This window comes from Emydura macquarii, unplaced genomic scaffold (assembly GCF_026122565.2).
Source record: "Emydura macquarii macquarii isolate MOO-44397 ecotype Brisbane River unplaced genomic scaffold, CSIRO-AGI_Emac_v2 contig_369, whole genome shotgun sequence".
NCBI classification, from domain to species: Eukaryota; Metazoa; Chordata; order Testudines; family Chelidae; genus Emydura; species Emydura macquarii.
In genome coordinates, this window is record NW_027130506.1 from 7,521,592 (window position 1) to 7,537,148 (window position 15,557).

The 15,557-nt window shown below is 42.4% G+C and overlaps 1 long non-coding RNA gene across 2 annotated transcripts in view; it reads right to left on the bottom strand.

Moving 5' to 3' along the window:
• LOC137141416 (uncharacterized) overlaps positions 1-15,557 on the bottom strand; it is a 129,356-nt gene that overhangs the window by 37,419 nt on the left and 76,380 nt on the right. For both annotated transcript variants that reach the window (XR_010916627.1, XR_010916624.1), the window contains exon 3: positions 5,356-5,432. This is a non-coding gene — a long non-coding RNA (uncharacterized lncRNA). The remainder of the gene's footprint in view (positions 1-5,355; positions 5,433-15,557) is intronic.

Here is a 15,557-nt window from a genome sequence, read left to right on the forward strand (position 1 = left end):
TCCATGCTCTTTTGTGTGTGACCACAGTCACGCTCTAGAGAGTTTTTAATTTTTCATTTGTGCATCAAGTATCCACATCTGTCATGGTTTGTGTGGATGCAGTTTAGGGTTGCCCATAAGCTTTGCAGAAAATTGAAGCCAGGGGTCTTTCTGCATTGGGTCTTTCATGAGGTGTTTGTTTGTGACTTCCTATGAACTTCATTCAGCTTTCCAAGCTTCATCAGAGTTGAAAGTTAATGTTGAAGGTTAAGCACGTGGGTCTAAAAGGGATTGCACAACTTCAAGTGGTGGTGAGGGATGTCGCTAAGGTCCTGGTAGATGGGGAGATGTTTATTTTCTTCAATTCACTCGACTTCCTAGAGAATCCCGGTATCACAGTGAATGGATCAGAGAGCAATGTGTGACAGCACGGGCAGCCTGAGGGTTGGGGTTGACGTTAGGGTTCCAGTGATGCACCGCACTGCAGCGTATCAACAAGTCAAATATAGTTCCTTCCGTCCCCACCAGTGCACAGTACTTGGCTAGGAGTACACAATGGCCATCGCTGATGTCTACAGCATTGATGCTGATGCTACCCAGCTTGTGTTTGCCAGTTTCTGGATCAGGTTGACCCTAGTCTTCATCTTGCTGGCTACTTCCTTCTTATGGTCAAGGTTAGCATGCAATCCAGCTTCACTCCAAGATACGTCAGAGTGGGTCATGTCGCAGTGTTGCCACAAAAAGTCATTTTCAAGGTACACATAGCATTGCTGTCATCAGGATGGAATGCAGTGACTGTTTTGTTGCAGTTTGGCTTGAACCTCCATTTTCAGAGACATTCTTCCATGGTGTTTAGGCCCCCATTCAAGGTGGATTCAATGTCGTTGAAGGTGACTGCTTGCGTTGCCATGGCAGGGTCATCCACATATGCAAATGTGCATGATTTTGTTGGCAGCATGTCACTCATGTAGACAGTGAAGAGTATTGGCACAAGTGCTGAGCCTTGTGGCAGCCTGTGGTTGAGGAACTGGGGTGAGCTGACTTTGTTTCCCAAAAGGACACATAGCCACCAATTGCTCAGCATCATCCAGAGCAGGCATAGTGTTTTGAGGCAGGGGATGATGCTCACAAGCTTCAGCATCAGGCCATTAATCTAGACCGTGTTGTAAGCTGATGGGAAGTCTACAAAGGCTCCACTGGTCTTGGATTTCTTCTGGAATCCAGCCTTGATGTGCATGGCAAGGGCCAAAACTTGGTCGCAGCATCTGCATTTAGGCCAGAATCCCACTTGTTCTTTGTCCTGAACCCACTGCTGCATCCACAATGCCACCTGACGGCCCTACTAGTGACTGGAGAACTGGGAGCCCTAACGTCTTATGGCTCACTAAACGTACTGCCCACAAGAACCTGATTGGAGGAATTCCTGAGTTCCTGATTGGGCTGGGTACACTATTTAAGCCAGAAAGAGACACAGGACTCATCCGTGCAACTGGATGAGTTCCTGGCTGGTTATTACACCAGACCCTGCCTTCTCACTTCACTCTTGAGAGTCTTCCTGGCTTTTCCCTGGTTCCTGCCTTCCTGACCTGCTCCTGCTTATTGCCTTCCTGCTTTATGCCAGATCCCTGCCACTGGTCTCTAACTTTGATGCTGGCTCTGACCCTTGGATTGACTCCCAATTTCAACTTCTGCTCTGACCACTAAATCTGATCACCCAAGCCTCAGTTGTGACATTAGCCAGTTATCCCTGTTTTGTATCTGTATGTTTGATTTTTTCTTCCTAAGTGAAGTACTTTGCACTTGTCTTTATTCAGTTTCATTTTATTTATTTCAGATCAGTTTCCCAATTTCTCGAGGTTGTTATGAATTCTAATTCTGCCCTCTGAAATGCTTGCAAGTGAAGCCTTCCCAGCTTGGTGTCATCTGAAAATTTTATAAACACAGTCTTCACTCAATTATCCAAGTCATTAATAAAAATATTGAATAGTACTGGACCCAGGACAGACCTCGATGAGACATAAGAACATAAGAATGGCCATACTGGGTCAGACCAGTGGTCCATCTAGCCTGGTATTCTGTCTTTCAACAGTCACCAATGCCAGATGCTTCAGAGGGAATGAACAGAACAGGTAATCATCAAGTGACCCATCCCATCACCCATTCCCAGTTTCTGACAAACAGCAATTCCTGCCTATCCTGGCTAATAGCCATTGATGAACCTATTCTCCAGGAATGTACTTAGCTCTTTTTTGAACCCTGTGATAGTCTTGACCTTCACAACATCTTCTGGCAAGGAGTTCCAAAGACTGATTGTGTATTGTGTGAAAAAATACTTCCTTTTGTTCGTTTTAAACTTGCTGCCTATTAATTTCATTTGGTGACCCCTCGTTCTTGTGTTATGAGAAGAAGTAAATAATACTTTCTCCACACCAGTCATAATTTTGTACACCTCTATAATATCCCCCTTTTGTCGTCTCTTTTCCAAGCCGAAAAGTCCCAGTTTTATTAATCTTTCTTCATATGTATTCAAGATGTGGGTATACCATGGATTTATAAAGAAGTTATATGATATTTTCTGTCTTATCATCTATCCCTTTCCTAATGATTCCCAATATACTGTTGGCTTTTTTGAATGCCGCTGAACACTGAATGGATGTTTTCAGAGAACTACTTACAATGACTCCAAAATCTTTTTCTTGAGTGATAACAGCTAATTTAGACCCCATCATTTTATATGTATAGTTGGGATTATATTTTCCAATGTGCATTACTTTGTACTTATCAACACTGAATTTCATCTGCCATTTTGTTGCCCAGTCACCCAGTTTTGTGAGATCCTTTTGTAACTCTTCACAGTCTGCTTTGAACTTAACTATCTTGAGTATTTTGTATCATCTGCAAATTTTGCCAGCTCACTGTTTACACCTTTTTCCAGAGCATTTATGAATATGTTGAACAGTATTGTTCCCAGTACAGACCTCTAGGGGACAACACTATTTACCTCTCTTCATTCTGAAAACTGATCATTTATTCCTACCCTTTGTTTCCTACATTTTAACCAGTTACTGATCCAGGAAAGGACTTTCCCTCTTATCCCATGACTGTTTATTTTGCTTACGAGCCTTTGGTGAGAGACCTTGTCAAAGGCTTTCTGAAAATCTAAGTACACCTATATCCGCTGGATCACACTTGTCCACATACTTGTTTACCCCCTCAAAGAATTCTAATAGATTTGTGAGTCATGATTTTCATTTACCTAAACCATGTTGACTCTTCTCCAAAAAAATCATATTAATCTGCGTGTCTGATCATTCCGTTCTTTACTACAGTTTCAATCAATTTTCCTGGTACTGAAGTTAGGCGTATCAGTCTATAATTGCCGTTATCGCCTTTAGAGCCTTTTTAAAAAATTGGCATCACATTAGCTATCCTTCAGTCATCTGGTACAGAAGCTGATTTAAATGATAGGTTACATACCACAGTTAGAAGTTTTGTAATTTTACATTTGAGTTCCTTCAGAACTCTTGGACCACACTTGATACCTCCTCCCAGTTTGACAGTGAACCACTGATAACTACTCTTTGAGTACTGTCTTTCAACCAGTTTTGCACCTTCCTAATGGTACCCAGTTTTGCACCCACCCCCTGTAGACCACATTTACCTACTCTGCTTATGAGAATGTCACATGAGACTGTGTGAAAAGCCTTACTAAATTTCAAGATATATCACATCTACTGCTTCTGCCATCCATTAGGCCAGTAACCCTCTCAAAGAGGGAAATTGGGTTGATTGACATGAAGCAAGTGAGCAGTTCCACTGAAGTCAATTGAAGTACTCACATGCTTCAAGTTAAGTATGTGCATAAATGTTTGCAGAATCAGGGTGTGACAAAGTAAGACCGGACAGCTACCAGAGAGTGGTGGAAGGCAACTATATCAGCCCTAGAATGGTAAAGGCCCCCCATGAGCTGAAAAGAGGTTACCTCAGGTGAACTAGGGCCACCTGAGTCCAACTAAGAGCTGCCTGTGACCTTTAAAAAACCCTTTTCTTGTGAGCAAGAGGAAGGAGAGATGGGAGATAAGTTGCAGCAGGACTAATGGCGGTGGGGAGAAAAGGCTTCTCTGGGATGGAAGGCTGCTCTCCTACCCATCAGGGAGGCAACCCTGCTAACAGATTGTTTGGGGAAGGGCTGGCAACCAGAGGCCAGCATAACAGGGCAACACTCCAGAGAGGGGGCAGGGAGAGGTATTCCCTTTTTGTATTATGAACTTCTTTCTTTTTTGTTTGGCTAAAGAGCACTCCTTGGGCCTACTCTGAGGCCCACTGTGTGAATAGTAAAGAATAAAAATCCGAGAGAGGAAAAAAAAGTCTCTCTGAAGTGGGTTTGATTTACTCCAGGCCCTCTATCTCCAGAAGGGGGAACACTGAGCCCAGCAAAGCGAACGAGGTACCTTCCCACACAAGACCATAACTATTATTTCCTGTGGAAAAAAATGTTTAGAATTGTATTTATTGTATAGTTAAGGATATTAGGGCAACTATTATCTTGAACCTAAATAAAATATTACCCCTTTTACAATAACTAGACTGTAAACTATGATGCAATGGAAAATTTGGCATTGTCTCATTTACATTTGCTATCTAGATTCACTGCCAGAAAAGGATGATGGGTTCTTGGTATAATCATGTTCCATGTCTAAGGTCTGCTTAATATCTATTTAACTTGTCTCCCTGTGTGTCTGATTAGCTTTTTTCTAGGCAGAGCAAATGTTTAACATCTCATTGTTAATTTATAATAAAATTGGTATTTTTTCTTCATTGTCTTTACTCAGAATTCACATTGTGCCCTTCATAATTTAGCTGTTCTATAAACCCACTCTGGAGCCTTTCAACAATGCCACAACTTAATCACAATGTACTATCAAGCAAACTATAATGAAGCCGTCTAACATACTGGAGAGAATGAATAGTATGACAAACAGGCCCTACACATAAACACTGTTGCCACTCTGCTTATTGTAATGAGTGTATTTTCCTCCAATGTTATTTGATGCTTAAACATATACAGACTATTCTTCACTAAAGCGCAGGCCAGTTAATTATGCATATTAAATGTCTTAATTTCCAGGACAGAAATAACAAGCTTTTGTAACCCTGGTCACCAGCGGGCGGGATTGAAGCTGGGACCTCTGCTTCTACTGCATGAACTATAAGCCTCATAGCTCTTAGCCAAGGCAGTGGCAGATTCATCAATCTCTAGGTGATCTAGGTGCCATTAAAGGGTGACAGAGCACCACACCAACCAGGCATGTGTTACACTTTTATCATAGCGCGGCCATACAACAAATGGGATAGAAAATGAACTGTGACAATTACCTTCTTCCTTCTGCACTGGACACAAGCTGTTCCTCTCAGATTTACACACAGATACCCACTCTCATTGTGCAGTTGACCTAAACAAGCAACAAAAATGGTATGTTAGGAAATTCCACGTATACCTCCACTGTAGGATCTCGATCCTAAAGGAAGACACTGATACTTTAGTTTTGTACCAGAGCCAATATCGTGTTTGTAAGAATGTCCTAGTCTACATTTTCTTCAGTACCAACACCACATATGTTCACATTCTACATATAGATGAGTCTCAATATTGTAATGCAATTATTCCCTTTCACCTATTCCCAATGGCTTTATTACTCTGGACCAGCTGCAAGATTTACTTTCCAAAGCTGTAAAATATTGCCTCAAGCTATTGACTCTGGTCACAGGGTAATGAGCGTTTTAAGGGGAGACAGGTCCAGACCCACACGTTACACACTTTACTTGCCTCCTCAAGTGGAAAACATGAACAATGTCATGTGGCTAAATCAGGCCTCGGGTATCCTGTGGAGAGCCAGGGGGGACTGAATGGGAACTTGGAGGAAGCCTTAGGAGTTGATGCTCAACAAAGAAGAGTGAGACTCAAAGGAATAGGAGGGCTGCATGAGCACCTCTTCGCAGACACGTTCCCTAGTTCCCAGGCAGGAGGCCTAGGCCATGCAAGTCTGCCAGGAGCAGGAGCTAGCTAGCGGGAGCATAAAAAGCAAGTCTCCTAGAGAAAAATCTCAGTAGGGACAGGCCTAAGAACCCTGCACCAAGGGTTGTGAACCAGTTAGGAAGGCTGGGTGGGGGTTCTTGTATTTCCTTGTGAACTTTTTTAATAAACCCAGACCCCAAGAAGAGGTATGACTTGACACATGAAAGCCCATGTTGAAATTATTTGGGAGCACAAGAGGGAGAAAAGCTTGCAGCAGCGGCTAGCACGAAGCCAGACAGGGTAGGCAGCGCTGCCACAAGTCTCTTTTCAAAATAATCAGAGCTTCTTAGTTGGTTCTTAGTTGGTCAGCTTTTTGAGGCAGGGACTATTGTCACGTGTGCGGACAGCGCCTAGCATACTACAGTAATGCAAATCAGAAAGATCTCCCAAGAATTCTAATGTGTCCTAAGTTTGTCTTAGCCTGGCATATACCATAACCAGGAGAAAATTGAAAACTTTCAGCAAAATCAAAATTTTCCAATGGAAAATTTCAGTTTTGCAAAAATGGCATTTTTTCATCAGAAAATCATTCTAACAGAAAATTCTCAATCAGCCAAACACAACATGAAGGAATCCTGACTTAGACACTTCGTTTCATTCACTAAACCATACTTCCTCTCCTTGAGACCAAACCACATCTTTCAGGATATTTTGCACCCGGCAGTGCAATTGTTGTGTGCAGCTGGAGTAAATCCTTGCTTGGTATATGGGAGCATCCAGAGGAAGATGATTTCCAGTTTGAAATCCAGATATGTGGCAAAAGAATTTTGCCCTTAGGGAACAGACTGATTTAATGGGTCTATTCCTTGCTCTAGTCACATTTGGTATACCTTCTGTTCCTTGTTTCATCACATTTGGTATATCATGGGTTTTAGTTTTGTTGTACTGGATGTAAGGAGGAGACTTTGGTTTAAGGGAATAAAGCCATCAAGAACTGGCATATGACAGCCAACATAATTGTTTCATATTACCAAGCTTGGTGATTCACTTTGCCTCTCTTGCCAAATGCTCTGAGTCAGCAGAAAGCAAGCTGAAGCAATAGCCTTTTCCTAGAACATTTTCTGTGCCTTCACCACTATGCAGCAACATCTTGTGAAAACAAAGAGCTGCAAAGCCAGTGCAACCTACGTCAGTTCAGGCATTAAAAGTCTTAAACATGTGTAAGCGTTCAAACACTCACAGCCCCACAGCATGTACTCCACACCCCTCTACTCATGTACATTTTGAAATCCTTGTTCCTTGTGGATATCCATGTCATGGCTACATGTCTTGTACTCATTGTACAACATCAAGTTATGAGAACAAAGTGTACCTAAAAAATTCCTACCCTTCCCAAAACAAGCAGAAAAGCAATGTAGGAAACATAACCGTTATGCTACTGAGCCTGCCTGAGGAATCCACACTCTCAAGAGCAGTTAATGTGCAATTTGCCATCCAAGCTTCATAAACTTCAGGATGTTCGATAGGCGCCAGATCAAACCAAAATAGTGCAGTTCCACTCTAACAACTGACTTTTAAAAATACGGCTAGTTTATTGTCCTCTCAGTGCTTATCCTGCAAAACGCTTGATCCATGTGAGTAGCTCCACTGAAGTGCTGTGTGGCCGGGGGGAGGTTTACATTTGCCAGACAAAAATATGTACATTTTGAAAGTCAGTCTGGGCTCTTTCTCTCTTCTGCGTCAGCACCAGCAATAAAGAGTCCACAGCCCAAATTCATGCGTGATAGCTTCAGATTATGACATCCACTATGCCTGTGCTCTGTGGCTGCACAGATGTAAGTGTCTGCAACATAATAAACAATTCTGTGGCTGCTGAACAAGAAGGAATAGTGCAGTGATGTGGGCTAGGTAAGTACCTAAATTAACAAACATAATCAAGTCCCGTCGTCCCCCTCACAGGCTCTGCAGTACTAACTGGACTAAAACACTGGACAAAGTCATAGTTCTCATTAGAGTCAGCAGTTGTGGCGCGACACACACAACGGGAGAAGATCCTCTGTGTAAGGAGGTGCCATTTTTACACAGTCATGTTCAGAGTAGAATCATATTTAAAGAGAGCCACGGCCAGCATGATTTTGAACTTATTATCAGCGTTCCCTATATCTGTTTACCAGGAAGTTCACAGCAAATAACAAAGACAGCAATTTTAGCACTGCATATGGACTCTTCAAAAACAGACTGATACCATAGCTAGTTTTCTTCCCCAACTCCTTTGGGTAATTTGGTGCAATCCTAATCACTTATTCTAGAAAATATAAAATGGCATGGTACCCCTTTTCATCATTGACCTGAGCTTCTAGGCTGGGGCACAGGGCCATAAGGGCAGGAATAAGTCTTCATTGTGGGTAATAGCCTCTGCTTGGAAGGGCCTGTAAACCAATATTGTGCAACCTTTGCAGAAGCCTTGGGTGCAAGAGGCGTTTCAGAGCAAAGAATAGGCAGGGCAGGACAGATCAGAAGGTATTTTTTGCCTTTGCCATGACCCAGGAGATCATTGTAACAAGGACACAAGTCAAGACAGAGGTAGGGGCTGCCCTAGAATGTGCCAGGATGGTCAAACCAGCCCCTGGAGTTCCCAGAATCAGTGTTGCCATCAGATGAATAATCTGAAAGTTCAAATGGTAACAAAAACACTCAAAATTGTGAAATGCATCTTTGAAAGGTTTGATTTAAATTGGGCATTTCCTTCCCTCACGCTGGGCATCTTGCAGGAAAAAAAAGCAATGCACTGTGTAGTGCTGGGCGACCAGGCTGATATTTTGGGGAGCTTGATTTGTAGTTCATATGCAAGCTGTACCCTAGGGATATGCCACCAGGGAGGCTTTCGGGGTTTCGAATAAACACCCCTCTCTAGGATTTGGGTTCCATGCACCTTCTGAAAACAGTTTAAAGTCTGCCAATCTCGGGCTTCTTTAATTCTCAAATGCATCAGCAACGAGCAGGATCAGCATTCTCACAGAAACTATAGGTGGTTTACTTTTCTGGGTACCACACCCTTGGAACCAAGACGCCAACAAGTTCTGCTGTAGGCACTAAAAAGCTTAGCATTCCATGTGTTTTTAAAAAGGGAAGTGTTTCCTGTCCAAGTCATGTTGCCAGTTCCAGGTGGATCTAATTCAAAAGGGTTGCCTACGCTGATTGACTTTCTTGTTCAAAACCAAGGCAGGATATAAAAATGGCTTTTGATTTGTTGAAACATAAGGAAAACTCTTTCCTTACCCCACTAGATATTAACTAGCCTTCCCTCTCCTGATTGACACTCCATCCTCAATCGATTGACACCCAGGGATATGGTTTTGGATACTGGAATCATTTTGCCAAGTACACAAAGAATTGTCCCAATTTCCTCATTCTGGAACAGGTACAGGGACATAATTCACCGTTCTATAAAGTGCACTAGGAACAGGAATATGGCAGGCAAAGCCTGTCTAATTCCAAGACATTGGGATGCACCAGAATAACAGTATTGGGTGCCATCTTTGCAATTGATTCAGATGTATGTCTTCAGATTTCACAAGTAAATTTTCTCCTTCTAAAGATCACAAAATGTTATTCAGGGTATGTGTGGAGGAAAGAACCTAATACATGGTAAAAATAATAAGATCTCTCTCTTGTGCCAGGTAATTGAGAAGGTATTTGTATCAAACTTACAGTTTACTAAAGAGCCACAGAAGTGAAAGAAAAAAAATCAGCTACTGCAGAATCTGTACTCTCAAAAGGATTTTGCATCAGCACATATAGGGCTTTATTCTGTAGGTATAAAACTGCTGTAGGAAAGGAGAAGGGCCTCCTGATCTGATATTTCAGGAATGTCCTGCAAAGTATCATAGGCAAATAGCAAGAGCTGTGACTCCTAAGAAGGAATGGAAAAGAAGCAGAGCATGTAAATTCTCCTCTGTTCATACAAAGCAGCTCACAAATTAGTAACTCCTCACGGCCTCCTGAATTTTCATGTCATTCTTCTTAACATAAAGTTTACAAACTTGATGAGCCTGATCCCCAACATAGCACTGGTGCCGGTGGCCTCAGTGGAGATGGTTTGATTTACACTAGCTGAGGATCTGATCCTTATTTCAAAGGGAGAGAAAATAAGGAAAATAAGGAAGGAGAGGGATTGTGAGTAGCAACATCACAGGAGAGGTTCTTCCCCAGATATGCTGAACACTCACTAACTCACTGGCAGTCAGCACAGTGAGACATATCAGACCCTGCTAGTGAGCTGCAGCAGCCTATTACCGTGAGAAAAGATTCCTGAGACATTGTCCGCACCAGCATAGAGAGCATGACAATCTGACTGCTCAAGATGCATACACTGAGCACTGAGCACTCAATTATTACTGACCCTGTTTAAACAAAAATGCAAGTTTTGTGGCAAAGGATTTTCTGTGTGTAAAACTTAGTATTATTAGCTTGTATAATAAAACAGAGTGTAGAAATCATGCCTCAGGGGTTATACAATACTTATTAAAGATTCAAAACATCAAGATGTCTAGCAGATCCTATTTTTCAAATATGTATGTCAAATTGTACACCAAATTTTCATACACAATTCCATCAATGCACCCAAACTGAATATCTGCAAGTAGAAATGGCCTGTTATGAATCTTTTGCACAGCCATTGATCACAATTTGCATGCATCAATACTCTACTAACCCTCATGTACACAAATACCCTCTGTGATGGGGTGTACCAGCCCCACACTGGACAAGAAAGGGTTAACCCCATATCGTGGGCAGAGGAAGTCATACCACCTTGCCACTGCTGGGCATGATTCAATTGAAGCCTCAATATAAAATGGAGCCGCACAGCTCAGTCGGGGCTGACTGCTGAGGTGACAGGATGCACATTGTAAACTCCCTCCCGGGAGCTGCTGGAGCTCCAGATCACTGAGGTCAAGCATGTTGAGACCCAGGCAGATACCCAGCTGCCTACAGAAGCCCGAGAGAGGATGGAGTCTCTGGGACCTTTACAAGCCGAGGACCCCAGAGGCCCAGGAGACCTGTGGATGGCAATGCTGGAAAACAAGAGAAGTAACCCAGAGGAACTAGACATTGGTTTGGTTGTGGAACTGGGAGAAAGGCAGCATGTTTCAGATGGATCACTGCACTAGTGATGAATCCATTTGCCTCTATTAGGGCCCAGAATTGGGACCCAGTGGAGCAGTGAGGGTCCGGGTCCCCCTGCCTCAGCTGCCACCCACCCCTGGATGGTGGCCCACTTCCCTCCGGCCACAAGGCCCTGCAGCCTCACAAAGGAGTGCAGCCATACTGACTCTGGCCATTGGGCCCCGGAGCGAAGGGCAGTCATACTGACTCTGGCCATTGGTTCCCCTTGGGCCTGACCAGGAGGGCGGCCATACTGCCCTGAGGCGAAGGATGGTCATTTGGACTCAGCTGTGGGGCCACCATACCTATCTCCTCTCCCCAAAGGGCAATGGGGTGGCCCAGCTCCCTGACGCTGTCTCATGCCAAATGACTTTAATACATACACAAAATAGCCCCACACCAACCAGCAGGTACACTTTTTAAAAGCAGGCCTATAATGCTCCTCTTGCATAAAAATTCCCTAATCCAAGAGACCAGGAGCACATATGCACTATAATAATAATATCCACCCAGAACAGAAAAGACCCATGGGATATAGTCCCATGATAGAGGGCCCGCTTGATATTAACACTGATAGTTAGCCAAAACCAAAGCAGAAAATGACCCAGCAAGAGTGAACAGTGAGGAACATACCCTTTCCAGCCAATTAAAATGTCTACAGTGCATATTGTCTTCATTTTAAAAAGAAATGTTAGCATTATGGAGGCCACAGTTTCTTTGTTTGGTGGAAGAATACTGTTGCAAAGGATGGGAAGTCCTGCACTGGCTCATCGGTGGCATTCCAAATGGAGAGATCTGTGCTGTCAGATGCTGCAACCCTACATTTGCCTCATATTCTTTCCACCCGAGACAGTAATATATATTCAAAGGGCATGCACTTAAAACTATGTCTAGGAATCACGGCTCTTCTTCAGGAATTGTGTAATAAGAACAAGAAGGTCCCATTGACTATTCACATGCTTAAAGTTAGGCATGTGATTAAGTACCTTGTAGATCAGGGTCTATATTATCAAATTATGCACAATTTAGTCATGAATCTGATGGACTAGAGTGAACAAATCAGTAGACAGCATATTGCAGGGAAGGTGGACTAGGTGACTTAATAGCAGAAATAAACCTGAGCCTCAACTTTGTTTCTGCCCATTATTAAAAGATCATAGAATCATAGAATCATAGAATATTAGAGTTGGAAGGGACCTCAGGAGGTCATCTAGTCCAACCCCCTGCTCAAAGCAGGACTAACCTCAGCTATATCATCCCATTGTTTTAGGATTAAAATCAGATTAATTGAACAGGACTAACCTCAGCTATATCATCCCATTGTTTTAGGATTAAAATCAGATTAATTGAACAGGACTAACCTCAGCTATATCATCCCATTGTTTTAGGATTAAAATCAGATTAATTGAACAGCATGGCTAAAACTGAAATTGTTAGTGTCTTTTCTTACCATCAAAGGATTAAGTGTTTAATAACCACACATAGTAATAAACCTTCTATCATTATTAATTCAAAAACACAGAGAAAATTGCAAGTTAAAAAACCAGTTTTAATTCTTATGTTATCCAATAGAAAGTACTGACTGGGTAATAACAAACAAACAAAAACGAAAAGACCAGCTGACTTATAATGTTGTTATTATGGTAAGATCTGGTTTCTCAGTACTAAACACCGATAAATTCAGACAGACGAGAAGACAGGAAAAGCAGAGAGAGACTCCTCTTTACATTCAGACAGAAGGAGGATGGTGATGGTTGTCAGATATGATGTGTGGTAGGCTGTCATCCTTTAGCTTTGTCACTTAAGGGACAACAGGAAAACAAACAAAAGGATTGATACAGAACAAACCAAACCAATGAAAAGCCTGTCCTTCAAAGTATCTTGGCATTTTATAATGTGCCGTGTAGTGGAAAGGTGTCCATAGCATCTTTTCCACTAGACTCCCCAAAGCAATAGGCTCCAGAAGGGGGAATGAAGCAACTCAGGTACACCAGGGAGTAGTTAACTCACTGAGTAACTCGGAAGCAGTTAATTAGGCAGAGAAGCACCTGGGTGTGACAAAAAGCTACAGACCTCAGTTAGATTCCTGAGTATGAAGGAAGCTTCAGGCCAGGGATCCCGAAGCAGCGAAAAGCTGTACTCCTAGGATAGAATGACTGAATTAGGCAGAAGCAGTGCTTCCAAGGCAGGAAGATTGAGCGAGGCAGAATCTGCACTCCCAGGGCAGGAAGTGTGGGTTACGCAGCAGGCAAGCTCCTAGGACAGAGAGCCTAAAGGGGGATCCTGGAAACTGAGGGGAGCCTACCAGGCCAGGGAGCCTAGAAGTAATGCTTCAGGAAAGGGGAGGAATCTTCTGTGAGAGTCATGGTGGCCAGATACCTAGAGAGCACAGCCTAGTATTTCAGGGTGGCCCTTGAGAGGCCTCCATGTTCTCTGACATCAGAGGAAGACTCCACCCCCACAGCAGCATCAGGAGACTTGAGACAAGAGCAGCCAGATGAAGATCCCGGCTGGAGATGAAAACTGAACTCAAGAGAGGTGACAGACTGACCGAACCACTCAGCCAGGAAGCTGAGATAGAAAGGTGTCATGTTAGTCTTTCTGTTAAATAAAGGAGACTCTCCAGAGAGGGTACTCTTTTTAATACCTGAAGCTGGTCTGGACTTGTTTATACTCTGCATGGAGGGAAATTGAGGCAGGACACACTTGCAGTGCTCCGCCTGACCACAGGGGGGGCATGCCGGGGTGATCTCCCATTCCTTCAACAAGTGTCTTGTTCAATAGTTAAACAAGAGCTATCATTTCCACTGTTAGGAAAGGGTCAGCCATGACATTGGGATCCCAGTGTCACCAGAATCAGTGGTGTTTGGATCAGAGTTAGGCTTAATACTGGTGCTCAGTTACCAAAAGCATCTTAGGAATACCATACGGGGGGCAGGTGTGTGTGTGTGTGAGAGAGAGAGAGAGAGAGAGAGAGAGAGAGAGTGTTTTAAACTGGAATTTCTATATCTCTAACTGGCTACTGGATTTTTCACAAATGACTGGCAAAATGAGTGATTGCTAATGAAACAGACAGATAGGATAAGGATAAGTCCTTCACCTGCTATAAGATACTGAGCTACTAGCTGGAGTTATTACTATGCTGTTATTTGAGAAGATCACTGGATGGTACCACCTCATCAACCAAAATTAATTTAAATTATTGTTCACTGGGAAACATTCTTCCAGTTTTCTCACCCTCATCATCCTTTAAAGAATATAGGAGCACAGGGATTGCCTGGATCAGAGTCAGTCATTTAATTCAATATCCTGTTGCCTACATCTGGCCACATCAGATGCTTCAGAGAAAAATACAAGAAATCTCCTAATCCCTAGTAGTTAGAGATTGATTTAACCAGAAACATGAGGTTTAATTTCTCTTCCAAAATGTATGTTAGCATTAATTATTATAACGCTGGATATTCTTGTTATCCATACAAATGTCTAATCCCTTTGTGTATCCTGAAGCAACATTACTGACCTTTGCGCTGTAATTTCAGAAGTAAGAGGAAGACCAAATATTGACAGAACTGCCAGCCCTTTTATATGAGTAAATTGCAGTTTATTTAAAAAATAGTGGTGTATTAATAACAGAGACTAAGATATAAATTATTTGCAGCACTGTATTCCTGATCTCCCCAGTGTTAATATCCCATTATATTTATTGTGTTACCTTTAGTTGTAAGAACATGAACTATTACATAACTCTTTTGATTGCTCCTTCATCATATCACATGGAATATCAACAATAGGTCCAACTCATCTCAACAACCAATTTAAAAGAATTCATATAATGTGGTCAATTGCTCTATTTTCTTGAAGAAGGTCATCACTAATACAAAAGCCTGAAAAGAATCTGCTGTCTTTCATCATTAGTTTTTCGAGATGATGGATTCCTATGGAGGAGAAGTTTTACAAATGCTACATTTGTGGGGTAGGAAAGCAGGATTCTGCTGTGAATTTTTCATTTGCCCTCTGACTCATCACTTTCTAAGTTCCTGCTTCAGTGTGAAACCAGACCATCAGCACAGGGTTATTGCCCAATTCCTTTATGAAGTAAGATCTCATGTAAGACAGAATTTGCTTTTTCAAAATGACGATGAAAAGTCAATGCCCAAATGAGCATAAAACAAGATTAAGCCAGCTCCTGTAGCAACCTTAGAGCAAAGCCACTGTTCTCTTATTATGAAAAGGTTGCTTCAGGATTTGATTCAGAGGTGATGTAAATCAGCATGGCTCCATTGAAGGCAACAGAGCAACGCTGATTTACACCACCAAAAGACATGGCCACTGTCGATACAGAAATGCTGAACTCTTTTTTTAAGATTGTGAACTTTTAATTATTGCGTTAAAATTG